Here is a 16390-nt window from a genome sequence, read left to right on the forward strand (position 1 = left end):
AATACCTGTAACTGTAATTAAATACTAGTGCTTTAAATGTTAATGTTAAATTTCATGCATGCTTTTGTTAAATTTGCGGGTACATTTTGAAGAGAGTCAATTTGCTCATAAATGACATAGTTCATAAATTTCTCATAGTCTGCTAAATCAAATTTACTTTTGTGTGACCTTAGATCTGAGGCACCGATCGTAAATCTGTTTTGGCGTATTAAGAATTTTGAATAAAAAATTCATAGCTCCTGTAAAAGAATGATCAACTGATGTTTATTTTGCTAATCAATGGCTTATAGTATTGTAATGACTTGCAGGATTTTTTATAATGTGATGTTGCATATGTTTTACTCTTCTTTGTTATCAAATAAATAAAAAGAGTATATTCCTAATCACATATTTCTTCCTAGAATAATTTCTTTACATATTTCTTCTCTTTTTCTTTTTCTTTTTTTTTTTTTTTTTTTTTTTGTAAAAGTTTTATGTATCATGATGTGATATTTGGGATTTGTTTTTGGAGTACATAATAGTCCTTTTTCGAGGTGTTAATGGAACCAGTGTATTTTATTTATTTACTTTTTGCTTTAAAACAAACTTTAATTTGATGCTTTTTTCCTCCTCCTTCCCATATGCACATAAAACTTACTTTAGCCATATTATTAACATATTAATATATTATATTAATGAGGGATATATGTAAATGAAATAAGTCTCTTATGTTAGCTACTTTACTAGAAAAAGAACTAAACTAAAATGATATACCTTGAAAACTTTTATTTTATTGAGTTATTTTTTTAAGTATTTAAAAAACATACTTTATCTTCTAACACTTACTCTATTTTTTTTATTTCTGCAGTATTTAATATTTTCTTGTTTCCTCAGTACATTTTCATTTAACATCATCTTTTTCACATTTGCAAATTCCAATAACATATTACATGAACATCTGCTTCTGTTTTGTCCAAACACATGAATCATTCTGTTGAACACAAATAGATTCAGAGCCTCTAGCAATCAAGCAAACAATCCGCAACAGAATTATAAAGGTTGCCTCACATGTAAAATTTGCATTTCAATTTAGGAATTCATAATTAAATGATACATTTTTTAGCCTCAATTTTTTAGTGTTTCAAATTATACATAAATTATTGGAATATATCTTCAGATTGTGCTGCAAGATATTGCTGTTAATGAAAACTATAAATAATCGAATTTCTATTCTGAGATCTGTTTAAAAATATGTAGATATTTTTAAGTAACCAAAAATTGTATAAACCTGATCTAAATTCACTGACCTAAACTAAAAATTTGTGTATGGATCAGGCAGATTTTTCCCTTGAATGATAAACTGTAGGAAAAAAAAAGAATAATAAACAAATTTTGTACATCTTAGATTAAAAAACTTAAAACTGCCTAAAGAACTTCAAATGAACAAGATTACACAAAATTTAGTTATTTAGTGATCCTAAATTTATTGAAAGAAAAGTCATGGTGGAAATGAATAACAGCAATCTAAATAATAACGCATAAATACGCATGTGTGTGAAGTGTATAAAATAGTATCTTTCATGGTGCTTTTCCATGAAAGACACAAATGTCTCTAACTGACGAGAAGTTATCCGGGATGACGGCTTATTCTAAAAAGAGATGGAGAAAGATACGTTGTTTACAAATCTGTTTACAAAAATAAATAAATAAATAAATAAAGTTACGATTATTTTTAACAAGTCTTCTCATTGGTTGTTGTACAATCGTTTGATGTCAAAATGTGGGGGTGCGAAGGAGGAGCTAATACCCCTTTCGATCGGCGAAAGCCTTAACGTTTCGCACGGTAGAGGCGCTTGAGGATACCAGTTGTTGTATCTCTCAATAGAATTCTAAAAGGTAAAAAGAAATCTCTTACCTTTTCTTTCACCCGGGAGCCGAGCTTGTTCCATTCTAATTCTTATTCGATGAAATATCTAAATAATTCCAAGCTTTTGCATAAAAACTGACACTTCTGTATAAATAAAGATATTATATTTAGATACAGTTATATACAATTATTAGATTACATGAAATTACGCGCTCTCCAGCTAACAGTCATTCAAGTTCGGGTTCAGAGTTCTAACTACGTTCTTCCGTAGGATTATTCTCGAGTTTAGATGTAATGGTGCTGATAGTTCGGAGTTTAGATGTAACATCACCTCCCACCATTGAGATCCGACGATGCGGAGGAACTCAATACACACAGGTCCAGTCGATGAGGAGGCCGAACAACTCGTCCAGCTCTGGTCATCCCTCGAGGACTTGAGGCAGGTTCTAGAATACTAGCAGCCTGATCGGCCTGACCAGTTGCATGATCAGCCTGACCGTTTCTATCTTGAAGTGCTCTGTCGAGGAACGGAGGGCCAACGGATTCGGAAGTAGAGATCTCCAACGGGAAAAGCCGGGGCACTGGACGAAGCAGAATTCCATTTCTTGTCTTGACCCTCGCTAGTCTAACTATTCCGTCTTTACTGGGTAAAAGCTCGACTATCTTGGCTAAAGGCCAATGTATGCGTCGTCTCTGGCTGTCTTCCAATAGAACGACATCGCCTACTTGCAACTGTTGAAATTTTCCCTTCTTTATTGCCTGTTGTCTCAACTGACCAAGATATTCATTACGAAATCTGTTTCGTAGATCATGTCTTATTCTCTGTCGGTATTTGGCTCGACGGTTTAGTTCTTTGGAATCTACGTAGTCCATATCAGGAACTCCAGATGACGGCAATTCTTGCAGAAACATCATAGGGGTCAGTGGTGATGGATCTTGATTATCCTCTGATACGTATGTGATAGGTCGCGAATTAATCACTTGTTCACAGTCACATAATATAGTGTATAATTCTTCATAATTTAAGGACGTTCGACCTAACACTCTTCTTAAATTTTCTTTCACCATTCGCACAAGCCTCTCCCACCAACCTCCCCACCAGGCGGCGGTCGGAGGGTTGAACTTCCATCGTATCCTTTGGATAGAAGCAGCTGAACATATGGCGTTCCAATTAACTTTCTTAAGAACACTGTTAGTCCCTACAAAATTAGTTCCGTTGTCGGAATATATCACATAAGGTCTACCTCTTCTGGCAATGAATCTACGTAAAGATTGGATGAAAGTTTCTGTAGATAGAGAAGTAACTAGTTCGAGGTGAATGGCTCTATAAATGGCACATGTATACAAGACTATCCACGCTTTAGACCCCTCACGGAGATAGAGAGGACCCGCTAGATCTACACCGACGACTTCAAAAGTCGCCCCTTCTCTGACTCGATCTTCGGGTGGAAATCCTGGCTCGACTTCCACTCTTTGTGTAACAAATCTTTTACATCTTACACATTTTCTGATAATATTTCGAATACTTTTTCTGGATTTTAATATCCAAAAGTTTTCTCTAAGATTTGTCATTAAAGTGCTGACACCAGCATGCTGGAGTTCTAGATGTTTCTCGTAAATTAGTCTCTCAACAAGAATATGTTTTGAAGGTAAAATGATAGGATATCGGAAATTTTCATTATCTTGACGCTGTAGGACGTTCGTTTTGGCTCTTAAAATTCCATTTTGGTCTACGATTGGTCTCAGCGCACGAATGGCGGGATCGTTTATGCCTGTAAATGATTCTTTCTGTACCAATCTACAAAGTGCCTTTTCAGCATTCTCCAATTCATCAACTGAGACATCAGGAGTGAGGTTTTATCTTTGTTCTTTAAATTGTGATAAAACCTGAAAATCCAAGCGATCATTCTCACGGTTTTTCTATATGAAGAGAAGTATTTGTAGTACCGGTCCAAATTGTCTCCATGATCTAGAAGAGTCAGAATCGTTTTCCTTTTTTCCTTGTTTATAAGTTCTTCATCAGGCTTTTCTTCTACATGCGGCCACTCGTCTTCTGGTAAGTAAAGCCACGATGGGCCCTCCCACCATGCCGATTTCTGTAATTGCTCAATAGTACATCCTCTCGATGGGAGATCCGCTGGGTTTAAACTTCCAGGTACATGCCTCCAGTCAGATATTCTGGTAAGCGATCTTATTTCTTGTACTCGATTGTGAACAAACGTACCCCATGCTTGATCCCTTCTTATCCACCCCAAAGCTGTAGAAGAATCACTCCAGAACACTGTTCTACAATTCTTAAGTTTCAAATCTGATAGAATTGTTTTGGCAAGCCTGGCACCTATCAGACAAGAAAGAAGTTCAAGCCGTGGAATCGTAAGTTCTTTAATAGGGGCTATTCGACTTCTCGCGCTTACTAACTGAACCTTTACACCTTCGATGGTTTCAGCTCTTAAAAATGCACATGTGGCATTACTAGCATCCGAAAAAACGTGGAGCACTACGGTATCTTCGTTTTCGTAATCAATATTTAACCAACGAGGAATTTCAATCTGAGATAGCAGAGGCAATTGGTTCAACCAAGTCCCAAACTGCTCACTTAGGGGAAGAGGAAGATCTTCATCCCACTTAATCTTCTGGTTCCATGTTTCTTGCAAAATTAGCTTAGGAATTACAGTTATCGGTGCAGTAAAGCCAATGGGATCAAAAATTTTCTGGGTAATTGACAAAACTTTTCTTTTGGTAATAGGTTCCCTCAAGTTAAATGTTTCTTCGATCTTGCAACTCAAACTATCTTTTTCTAAATCCCATACTAATCCTAATACTGGGACAACTTTTGTCTTGCTCTCTATCTCATCGATCATGTCAATGCGAAAATTTGATCGCCAACATCTCAAATTGAAATGCCCTGAAGCCAAAATCAATCTTGCTTCTTGAACGAAATTTTCAGCTTCATCTACGTGATTTAAGCTAATTAACGAATTATCGAGGTAAAATGAATCTTTCAAAATATTAGAAGTTTCTACAAATTTTTCTGGGACTGTAGTCAAAAGGTGACTAAGTGTAGCGGCTAGCAGAAACGGACTTGATGTGAGTCCAAAAACAACTCGGTTATGTCTGTAAATTTTAAACTTATGTTGATTATCGAACCATAGAAACCTTAAAAAATCTCTATCCTTTTCTGCTATTTTGATTTGACAAAAGGCCTTTTCGATATCCGATGACACTCCTATGCGATATTTTCGAAAACGATTCAATATACGTGGAATAATTTCTATTAAATTTGGTCCTTTACTCAGACAATCATTGAGAGAGGGTGAATTCTTAGAACGTGCAGATGCATTGAAAACAGGCCGTATCTTTGTAGTTTCACTAGACTCTTTTATTACAGGTCTGTGTGACAAGTAGTGCACTCCTTCCTCCTTTTCCTCAGTTACTACCTCAATAATATCCTTCGCTTCCCACTCATCAAATATTTCTTCGTAATCTTTTCTTCTGCGTGTGTTAATTACGAGGGCCATCCAGGAAGTAGATTACGTTTCCGTCTGTGTCCGCTAGGGGCGGGGCTAGCGCGGCCATCTTGGGGTCAGAGCGTTGCGCAGCTCAGTCTGCATCTAGCCGTGCTAGTGAGAGGTTCGTGCTGTGCTCCGTTCAGATACTGTGACGGTTTGAAATGTCTGCGTTAATTGAAAATCCCGCGAGCTGCGAGGTGCGCTCAGTAATAAGGTTTCTGACTGCAAAAAACTGTAAACCGATAGAAATCTATCGGCAGCTTCGTGAAGTGTATGGGGACAACATTATCACTGAAGGTGGAGTGCGTCAGTGGGTCATAAGATTTCAAAATGGCCGAACCAATGTTCACGACGAAGATCGAAGTGGGAGACCCAGCATAGTGACCGCCGAACTTCTCGAAAAAGTCGATCCTAAAGTCCGTGAAAATCGAAATTTCACAATAACGGAACTTTCTTTGAGTTTTCCACAAATTTCGCGAAGTTTGTGCACGAAATCATCAGCGAAAAGCTTGGTTACCACAAGTTTTGTGCAAGATGGATTCCAAAAATCTTGACAGAGGACCACAAAAATCAGCGAATGGCTGCAGCGTTGAACTTTTTGGACGCTTACCATAAGGATGGTGACTCTTTACTCGATCGCATCGTTACTGGTGACGAAACATGGGTGAAACATGTGAACTGTGAAACGAAATTGCAATCAATGCAGTGGGGGCACACAAGTTCTCCCCAAAAACCCAAGAAATGCATGCGAACAATGTCGGCAAGGAAGATGATGGCGACTGTTTTTTGGGACAGAAATGTGTAATTTTGGTGGACTTCCTGGAAAGAGGCACTACAATAAACTCTCAAAGGTATTGCCAAACTCTCCAAAAACTCAGAAGAGCAATTCAAAACAAGCGCAGAGGAATGTTGAGCTCTAAGATCTTGTTGATTCACGACAACGCCCGGCCCCACACGGCAAATGTCACTCGTAAAGTTCTTGAATCTTTTAAGTGGGAGTTGTTTCCTCATCCGCCGTACAGTCCCGACCTGGCACCGAGCGACTTCCACCTATTCCCAGCAATGAAGAAGTGGCTGGCTATGCAGCGTTTTGATCACGACGCACAGCTGCAAGAAGAGGTAACGAAGTGGTTGAAGGCGCAGGCGGCCGAATTTTTCGACGAAGGAATTTCCAAGCTCGTACATCGCTACGATAAATGCCTTAATTTGTACGATGACTATGTAGAATAGTAGTATTTGAGTGTGGCTTTCATCTGTATATAATAAAATTTGTTTCCTATACTTTGTTTATTTTTTTATTCCAAAACGTAATCTACTTTCTGGATAGCCCTCGTAGTTTACATTCGGTTTTGACGAGGTGTCTTTCTGCCGTAGTACGGTTACTGGATAAGACGGATTTATCTAAAATAAAGGGTAATGTTACTTCATATCTCCCTGAGCTATCTCGTTTTACACTTTTTAAGAAATGTTTTCGAGTTTCTTCTTCCAAGACACTTTTTGTTTTGTTTTCCTCACTTGAAATCCCCAAGGTGTCTAAACGCCAAAGATTGGACAAATTTGTATCGGAAACATGTAAGGATAAAGAAAGAACGGACAGGGAACTCGACGTATTCGCATTCTCTTTAATCTTGCCCATTAAAGTCCAGCCTAACTTGGTCTCAAAGGCTACGTAATCCCCCGCAAAATGTTCAATTCTTTCAGTGAACAATTGTGCTGCGGTGTCCGCTCCTAACAGCATATGAATCTCTTCCGGATTTTCTTGAAACAGACAGAGATTTCCATTCACATGATTGTCGTTGATAAGGATTCCCCCTTTTTCCATTACTTTAATTAATTTTTCGTCTTTGATCTTAGGTAGTGACGAACAAATTTTCCTCTGGTCTAGTGCTTCGATTTTACACCTGTACTTTCCATCCAAACTAGTTAAATCTATTTGATAACGATTATGATCTTCCGAAACTTCTACACCCCCAAATAACCCATGTTTAATTCTTTCAGTTCCTATTTTTTCTAATTTCAACGTTTTAGCAGCATATTGACTTATGTACGTGTTCTGACTTCCGGTGTCTATTAGCAATCTTAAATAACCCTTTAAGGTTTTCCCAGCTACCCCTACGACCAAAGTTTGTAAATAAACTTCAGAACGGTTGCTTTGATTCGAAAGTACTTTATTTTCAACTTCCTGGACTGTTTTGATCGTTCCCTTTTTACTCTCGGAATTGATTCTGTTGCACATAATCGTAGAATGCTTAGAGTGACAATGGGAGCAAAAAATGTTAGAATCACAAAATTTGCTGATGTGACCCTTATTTTGTAAACACCTAAAACAAGTGCCATTTTTGCGTAGTATTTCAACCTTTTTGTCATTAGTTAGTTTCTGGGCAATAGGACATTTATGACTTGAATGGGAAAAATCTCCGCAAAAAACACATGCCTTAATCAATTTTTCTTTAATACCCGTGGGCACTAAATCAGAAGCAGAAGAAGCTTTCGTTTCTAATTTATTGCTCTTTCCATCGCTGAAATGACGAGTGTTTATTTTCTGGGCTGCATACGCAAACTGACGGCGCCCACTATTCGCTGTCGAATGCTCTGAATTCTTATTTATGACTTCCGCCCTTTCGCGTGAATCTAAACATTGAGCTATAATCAAGCACAGGCTTTTAATATTACAATATGCCCTTCCATTACTCATTCTGTTAATCTCAAGCAAAATATCTTGGGGAAGTGATTTCAGAATTATTGGACATAACACACTTGATAAATTCTCGAGAGACTGACCCAAATTTTCTAAACTTCTTAATTCGATAGAAATATTATCATAAAATTTTCTAAAGGCGCGAACATCATTCGAGATTTTCAACGGTTTAGTGTTCAAAATGTTATTCATGTGAGTATAAATGAGCACATCTGTTTTCGCAAATCTTTCTTTTAGAAGATCAATTGCGGAATCGTAATTAGCAGCAGTAATCGGTAATCCTTCGACTGTATTTAAAGCAGAACCACCTAAATGAGCTTTCAAATAATTAAATTTGTCTATTTTATCTAATGAATCATTTTTATGAATGGCAGACTCGAAACTGTTCCAAAAGGTTAGCCAGTTGTTTATATCTCCGTAGAATTTCGTTAAAGTTAACTTAGGTAATTTAATTCGAACAGACTCGTTATGTTTTGGTTCGCTTTGACTATCAGTACTGAACTGGTTATTTACTACCGTTTCAGTAGATTTGCGTTTTAATTCGTCGATTCTTTTGGAGGTACGGAAACTGCATTTAACGACCTTTTGGCGATATTCTTCAGATTTTTGGAATTCAGCATCAAATTCTTCGACTTTAAAAAGAGGTTCTAATTCTGTATCGACACTTTTAAGCGATTCGAAATTATTCTTTAATATTTCTAAATTTTCTTCCAAATCGTGAATTTTCGGATCAATTTCCGAAAGCTGCGATTCCAAATCTTTAAGCGATTTCGTTACTGATGTTCGGAGAGCTGCGCGCTTCTTTTTTAATTTATTTAAGATCTCTTCAGATATGTTCTTAACAGTTCAAACATTCAAAATGTAATCAATAATTGTATTCTTAATCTTTATTTTCTAATTTAAATTCTTATTCTTAGCTCGGGCATCCCGGCAGGGATGCCAAAATTTGTTGTATCTCTCAATAGAATTCTAAAAGGTAAAAAGAAATCTCTTACCTTTTCTTTCACCCGGGAGCCGAGCTTGTTCCATTCTAATTCTTATTCGATGAAATATCTAAATAATTCCAAGCTTTTGCATAAAAACTGACACTTCTGTATAAATAAAGGTATTATATTTAGATACAGTTATATACAATTATTAGATTACATGAAATTACGCGCTCTCCAGCTAACAGTCATTCAAGTTCGGGTTCAGAGTTCTAATTACGTTCTTCCGTAGGATTATTCTCGAGTTTAGATGTAATGGTGCTGATAGTTCGGAGTTTAGATGTGGAGGCGCTGATAGTTCGGAGTTTAGATGTAACACCAGTTTTCGCTCAATCGTTAGTAGCAGTCGAACGAGAAGGAATCGCTTGTTACGTCACTCTCGTATCGAGATTTCGTCGCACGGTAGGAGGATACGGCCCTAGGTCCCATCCTTGATTGTAAATATGTCAAAATTTATTTTAATTTGCTGAACGAACATTCACAGCTAGCATTTGATAATGAAATAGCAAGGAGTATTTGAAGTGCGACTCTTAGGTTTGGAAAAACATTTTCTCTATAGATCTGTAATGGAGTTTTAGAACATCTTGCTGACATATTCACTGCTTAAAACAATTAGGGGATATTGTGGTTCGGTATAAAATAACCATATAATCGACAACCTGTTGAAGAAAAGGAAATAGAATAGATTATAAAGGAAAATTATAATCCTTACAAAGTTGGGAATGTGCAAATTTAGCCTGTGACCTCGGAAACTATGCGTTTTAGATAAGGAGTAAGGAGTAAGGACTGCAGCATTCCTTTTATAGTAGGAGATTAAAAACAATTGACACGTGTCGAATGCTTTGTAGCAATGAATATACGATATCTCAACAAAATGATTTAGTTGAATCGGTAGCTAGGAAGGCCATCAGTCGTTTACAGGAGAGACAAACGCAATCCTTTGTAGCGGAAGCGTTAGGAGTTTCCCAAAATGTCATTTCCAGACTATGGAATCGGTTTCTGGAAACTGGATATAATTGAGAAATTCGAGACAAGTTCGTGTTATCATTTTAAAATAAAAAGATAGAGCTATACGTGCATTTCGTTTAAAAAAGTAAAAATACATCTCTATTTTAGAGAAGTAAAGTGGTCAGAAATGATAAGGTTTGAGTTATTCGTGGGTTAAAGAAACGACATAGTCCAGGTTGAACAATAAAAAATACATGGGAACAAGCAACCACAGCAATGCACACCGGATAGGGACGCGTAATGGCAGACCGCACATTGAGTTGAACAGTGTTAAGCGAATTTCGCTTACTGCGCATGCTTGATGGTGTACCTTTGGCGCGGGAAGAAATATTGGCGACTAAAAGCAACCCTACGCTAGCTCATTCGTGATCTCCATGGCTGTCGAGTGATGTGTACAACTGCAATGTTGTGGAACTTTGTTTATTAGTTATTTTAACGTTCATACCGATTGCACTTGCTTATTTTTCTATTATATGTTTCATTTTAATTTGTCTAACAGTGCATTTAATAATTGTTACCATATATTGTGCTTAATAATTCGTTATTTAGATGTAATTTGTTTACATGTTGTAATTCTCAGTAATGTAAACTGGATTTTCCCGCTTAGTTTGTTAACGTATATTCGCGCTTTTATTTCTTATTTAAAAGAATTAAACAGCATTAAGGAATTGTAAAATTTCTTCAATGTTATTTGCAAACACTTGCTATATTTTTTACGTATGTCCGTGTTTCTTTGCGTATGTACGAATGTAACGTATGGTAAATTCTGAATTGTTTTTATTCCTGAATTGTTCCTAAGTGTAACTAATATATCCTGAATTTCAGTCTTTTTCTGAGCGAAAATTCGTACAGTTCCAAAGTGAAGTGCAGAATTTCATAAGTATAACATCTTACATTTTGAATGCAAACACTGCTTCACATTATTTCGTAATAATTATTTACATCTCCTCCATCTATGCCTGTATCAATTTTTTCATCGGGTTATTTATGAATAATTTTTGGTAGAATTAGAAATATATTATTAGAAAAGGTTTTTCCTGTATCATCTGCAAGGAACAGAAATTTAAAACGATGAATTATTGGAATAAATTTTAGCCAGCATTTGAAGTTATTTAGATTTCTGTTGCATTAAAAATTATTTAAAAGCTGCATAGAAATATTATTTGGAAATGCACACATTTTAAGTGCCAAAATTAAAAGTATTTAAAAGGTAGCTATTATCATTGATGATAGATTAATTGACTTGTCAAGGGAAACAAACCAAGACTTCAGTACATAAACAATATATTTTTTATTCTGGGGGGGGGGGTGAACATTGTTATTAATGGTGATACAATCAAATAAATAACAAAGAATCTGCAAGTGAAATGTATTGTTACGAATTTGGTATTTAAAAAGCTAATGTTAGTTCAATTACAAATTAAATGGTTTTATTTCTCGCGCAGTGCAGCGCGTGACGAATATTAAAAGAAAGCTAAGCCGGAAAATTGAAAATACAAGAGCGCGTGCATTAAATAAATAAATATCTCTTTTTGATTTCGAGAAAGTACTGGAAAATTCTAGCGCGTGATTTTAAAATCTTATAAAAGGAGGAAAACATCTCAGTTTGTAGGAGTTGCTTAGTTTGTTGTTGTTTAGAAAACTGCTCTTGTTGATTGTAGCGAATTCGCGGATTAGCGTTCTTTAGCTGTTTTGAATTACGTTCTATTGGACATTTGAGTAGTTAAAAGATAACTACTGTGAGATATTGTAGTACTGCATGATAATTTGAGAAAATTTAAGCATTTTTGTTGTGATAATAATAAATTTTTGTTCATTTTTCATTGGACTTGTGCATTCATTTCATAACTAACCCGTACGCACGCAACAGTATTTTACCATTTCTTTGAATTTAGATATTTTTCCGAATATTCCAAGCATTTAAAAGAAATATATTTTACATATTTTGTAACTGTGAATGTATTCGTAGTTCCGGAAGTTCTGAATATCTGCAGAAACACATATTTCGGTCTATGACTTAGCTGGCTTAGTTAAGTTAAGAAATAAATTTTTCTTTAATATTAACAAATGATTATATATTAATAAGAAATTGGTACATTTGTAATTCCCCCGAAAAATTCTTTAAGAGTGGTAAATACGTACATAAATTTGATTCCCCCCCCCCCCAGTATGTGTGACGAGTACGTTCCATTACACTTCATGATTATTTTGTAACAGCTCTACTTATTGCCAAAATTGGGTCTTTATGCATATATCTATGTATAATGCATACAACATACATGCAAATTTATGATAGCTGTTAATATATCATAATTGACTAAACACTACGAACAGTGTTTCTCTTTCAAGACATGTACTCTCAAATGTTTTCATAACAACTTCTGTATTTATTTAGGAAAAATTCTACTGATAAAATACTACACACAGAAATATTTTTAAAATGGTGTTTAAGAATGCTGTTGATTTTTCAGAGACACAGTAACAATTTAACTGGTTATAACCTTAACAGAGCAGAGATGTCAAACAGAAAAAGAAATGCCATTAGAAATGCTCAAATGCCAAATTAAAATATTTGATCATAAAACAAATGCAATTACAGTTAACTTATTTTCGAACTTGAAGATTGATTATCAAGTATAAGTTAATGTTTAATAAAAAGAATTTCATGAAAACAACCTAAATTTGAAGTACAATGAAAATGGCTTAGTACAATGATTTTGTCAATGTATTCTTTATGTTTATTTATGGGAAATTAACAGAATGTAACCTATGTTATGAATATAAAGGTAATTTTTATTTTAAACTCTCGCTAATTAAATATAAAACAGTTACAAAAGTCTGAATATTTGGTGTAAAATTCGATTTTTCATTATTAAGATTAAATGCCTTTTCCACCGATTACTTTTCTTGATTTAATAAATCTCCTTTTGGTCTTTCTTACACCTTATACGAACGCGCTGCCAATTTTGGCGCGTTTATCGCACACGCTGGCTGAATGTCTGCTGTTTTTTTAAAGATTTATTTTATAGACGCGCGGCATTCAGCGCATATAAACTTTTCGGATAATTTATTAATTCTCGAATAGTATATAGACGTTTTCACTTAAATAAAAATTTCGCGTATATTTTGTAAACATATTCAAAATAACTTATTCTTTAGATGTTTCAGTTTCGTTAGCAGACTAAAATAAATAAGATATGAATAAAAACTTTCAATAGTGTCAAATGGGGAAATAGTTAAAGCGTAGAGTGTGCAAATAAATTTATCTTAATGACATTTTAACAAAAACTTCCATAAAAACACTGTAAATTCATACTAAAAAAATATGTTGTCATTTAAGTCTGAGGTATATGGAAATAATTGTGCAAGATTCTGAAGAAACACTTTCTTTTAAATGTGTGAAATATTTCATAACATATATGGAAGAAGAAAGTACAGCATTCTGTGTTTTGGATGCTTTTCATCAAATGTAATATAAATACGAACTAGAAACCTTAATAAAAAGTCCTTCCTCTTCAATCAGATCACCTTTGTGTTGCATTGTATTTGTAATACTTCTAAAAATCCAATTTTTACCTAAATTAAAAAACAGTTATTCCATAAAAGATAATAACTTTGAACATATATAGAATGAATTTTGTAATTTGAGTTATGTTACAAAATAATTCATAGTTTATATATTTTATACTAATAATTTAGATAAAACCTGTCCAATTTAAGAATGTGTGTTAACCACATTCTTAAATTGTAAAAGGACGACTTAATCAAATGTAATTCATTTCAAAGCATAAAAGAAAGCTTATTTTTTATTTTACACAGCAACAGCATTTTCATGCAGTCAAGTTTTTTTAACTGCTAGTTATTATACATAATACTTAATTTTAAACCCATTCTTATTAGAAAGCATAACTAAGAAACTTCTTTTTAAAGCACCACAGTGATTGCAAAGAATGTCGTTAAATTTACAAAAGTATTGAAGATATATTGAACAGCATTATAACAAGAAAGTACTGTAAAAATATGTAAATTTAGCATAACTTCTTTTTTAGTATTTGCATAGTTTCCTCCAAATGAACCTTAATGGGAAGTTATCTTGCGAAAATTTAAAAGTATTAAAATGGCCTCTATTTAAGATGTAACTGCATTTATAATTATTTTGTAATTGCGAATAGATTATATTATTGCAATTAGATTATGCACTTACAACATATTTGCATAAAGTAATGAAATTAAGAGTTCACAGACACAATGTAATATAATTACAATGCAATTATCTAAATTGTAATTATAGTCACTTATTTAATACCACAATATTATTACAATCACAATGTAATTTAAATTGGGTACTATATTTGCATACCCTCCACTCAAAAGGAGGTACTGATAAGCCTGGAAGTTATTATCAACAAAAAGCCTGTTCAGGACAGTTTGATGACAATTTCCACCGGGCGAAAAGTACATTCTTAAGCCCAGGCAAATCATGACAATAAAAATCATTTAGTCTTATGATTCACTATATTTTAAACCTTAAATTTGAATTCTGCACCAAATTATTTACCTATATTTTAACATATTTTATGAATTATTAGAAGCGATATGGCAAATATCTTCTAAAAATAACTGTAAAATATTTGTATCCATTAATTGATTCAGATACACACTTTTATTATTTAAGTATATCAAAATAACAGTTTCATGTTCCTGAAATACAAAAATTATGGAAAAAGTTAAAGTAATATTCTTAGAAGCATATGATATTAGTCACCAGATGCAAAATTATAGTTAATTTTTTGCCCTAAATACAATTTTATTACACAGTAGTCAAATGTGTAACTTAATAACATGTTATATAAAAAATTAATGATAATAAGTTTATCAGAAATGAATTAATTCTGCAAATAAACTTTCTGCACTTGAAAATTTTCTACACCTGAGGGGAGGGAGAGATCTAGTAAAATTAGATTTATTATAACTTTAGTTGGACCAAACACCTTCTCTCTCTATATATGCATCACTAAAGAAATAAATAAAATTATCATGCTTAAAAAACAGATATACCATACCAGTTTTTTTCCCCTTGTTACCCTTTACATTGAGAAATAACAAACACTGAAAAATACTATCCTTGAAATTTTGTTTAAATGAAGAAACACACACCATCTTTTTATTTAAGCATTACACTTCAAAAACAGATACACATACCAATTTATTTTCACTAGCCTTTATACTGATAACATGCCATATAAAAATGAAAAGAATTACCCTTGAAATTTAGATAAAATGAAGTAACACAATGGGAAAATTTATGCACACGGACATCTTTTTTCTATTGCATATTGTCTGACATGATCCACAAGTGCCTAAAAATGTACCCAAAGAAACGCATTTCAATATTAACAAAAAATTGTTTACAGATTAAAATTCATTCATTTCATACTAGGATTATAAAGATCATGCATGAAACAAATCTGCTTTCCCATACTTTTAAGTAAAACTTTTATACTGGAAAATAGACTATATTTCTATATATTAGAAACAAGAAAATACTAATTTGAATGTTCTGCATTCATTTCTAAATCTTTAGTCCATTGCCAAATTGTATAATACTGTGATTATAAATAAACTTGCACAATCCTTGCAATTATTGAAGTCAGATTATATATATTTTGTCTCACACTACTCAATTTATTCTATTGACTTCAGATGTCAATGTCAAAATTCTGGAAGTTATTTTAACCAAGAAACAGTAGTGGGCACCGTGCATAAGCAACTCATCTAACTTTTTAACAACAGTGATTATAAAATAAAGAAAAAAATTATATATCATTCTAACGATATTGCAACTATAGTATAATTTTACATATATCTTTAGCAAACATTCAGATTTTATCTTGACTTTCCAAATTATTATTTATTTTGTAATAAATTTCAATATGCTAATGATTTTCATGTTACATTAGTATAAATTCCACAATTAGCACAGGAAAACAAAATCCGCGCTTTATATTAAAAGAGAAATTTCTTTTCCACATTCAAAACATCTACATTGGCGATTTTTGGCGACGGGTACATTAACCCTAGACTAATTTAATTATAGCTATTATTACAGAAATTAGCAGATACTCAGGTTATTGTACACAAGAATTTCACTTTACTTGCACATTATAAACATCAGAGAAGATATAAACTCTAAATGAAGGCGTAATTAACATTATACGAGGGCCATCCAGGAAGTAGATTACGTTTCCGTCTGTGTCCGCTAGGGGCGGGGCTAGCGCGGCCATCTTGGGGTCAGAGCGTTGCGCAGCTCAGTCTGCATCTAGCCGTGCTAGTGAGAGGTTCG

This window comes from Stegodyphus dumicola, chromosome X2 (genome assembly GCF_044657685.1).
Source record: "Stegodyphus dumicola isolate Sdum_Otavi_A_Nest chromosome X2, ASM4465768v1".
Taxonomy (NCBI): Eukaryota; Metazoa; Arthropoda; class Arachnida; order Araneae; family Eresidae; genus Stegodyphus; species Stegodyphus dumicola.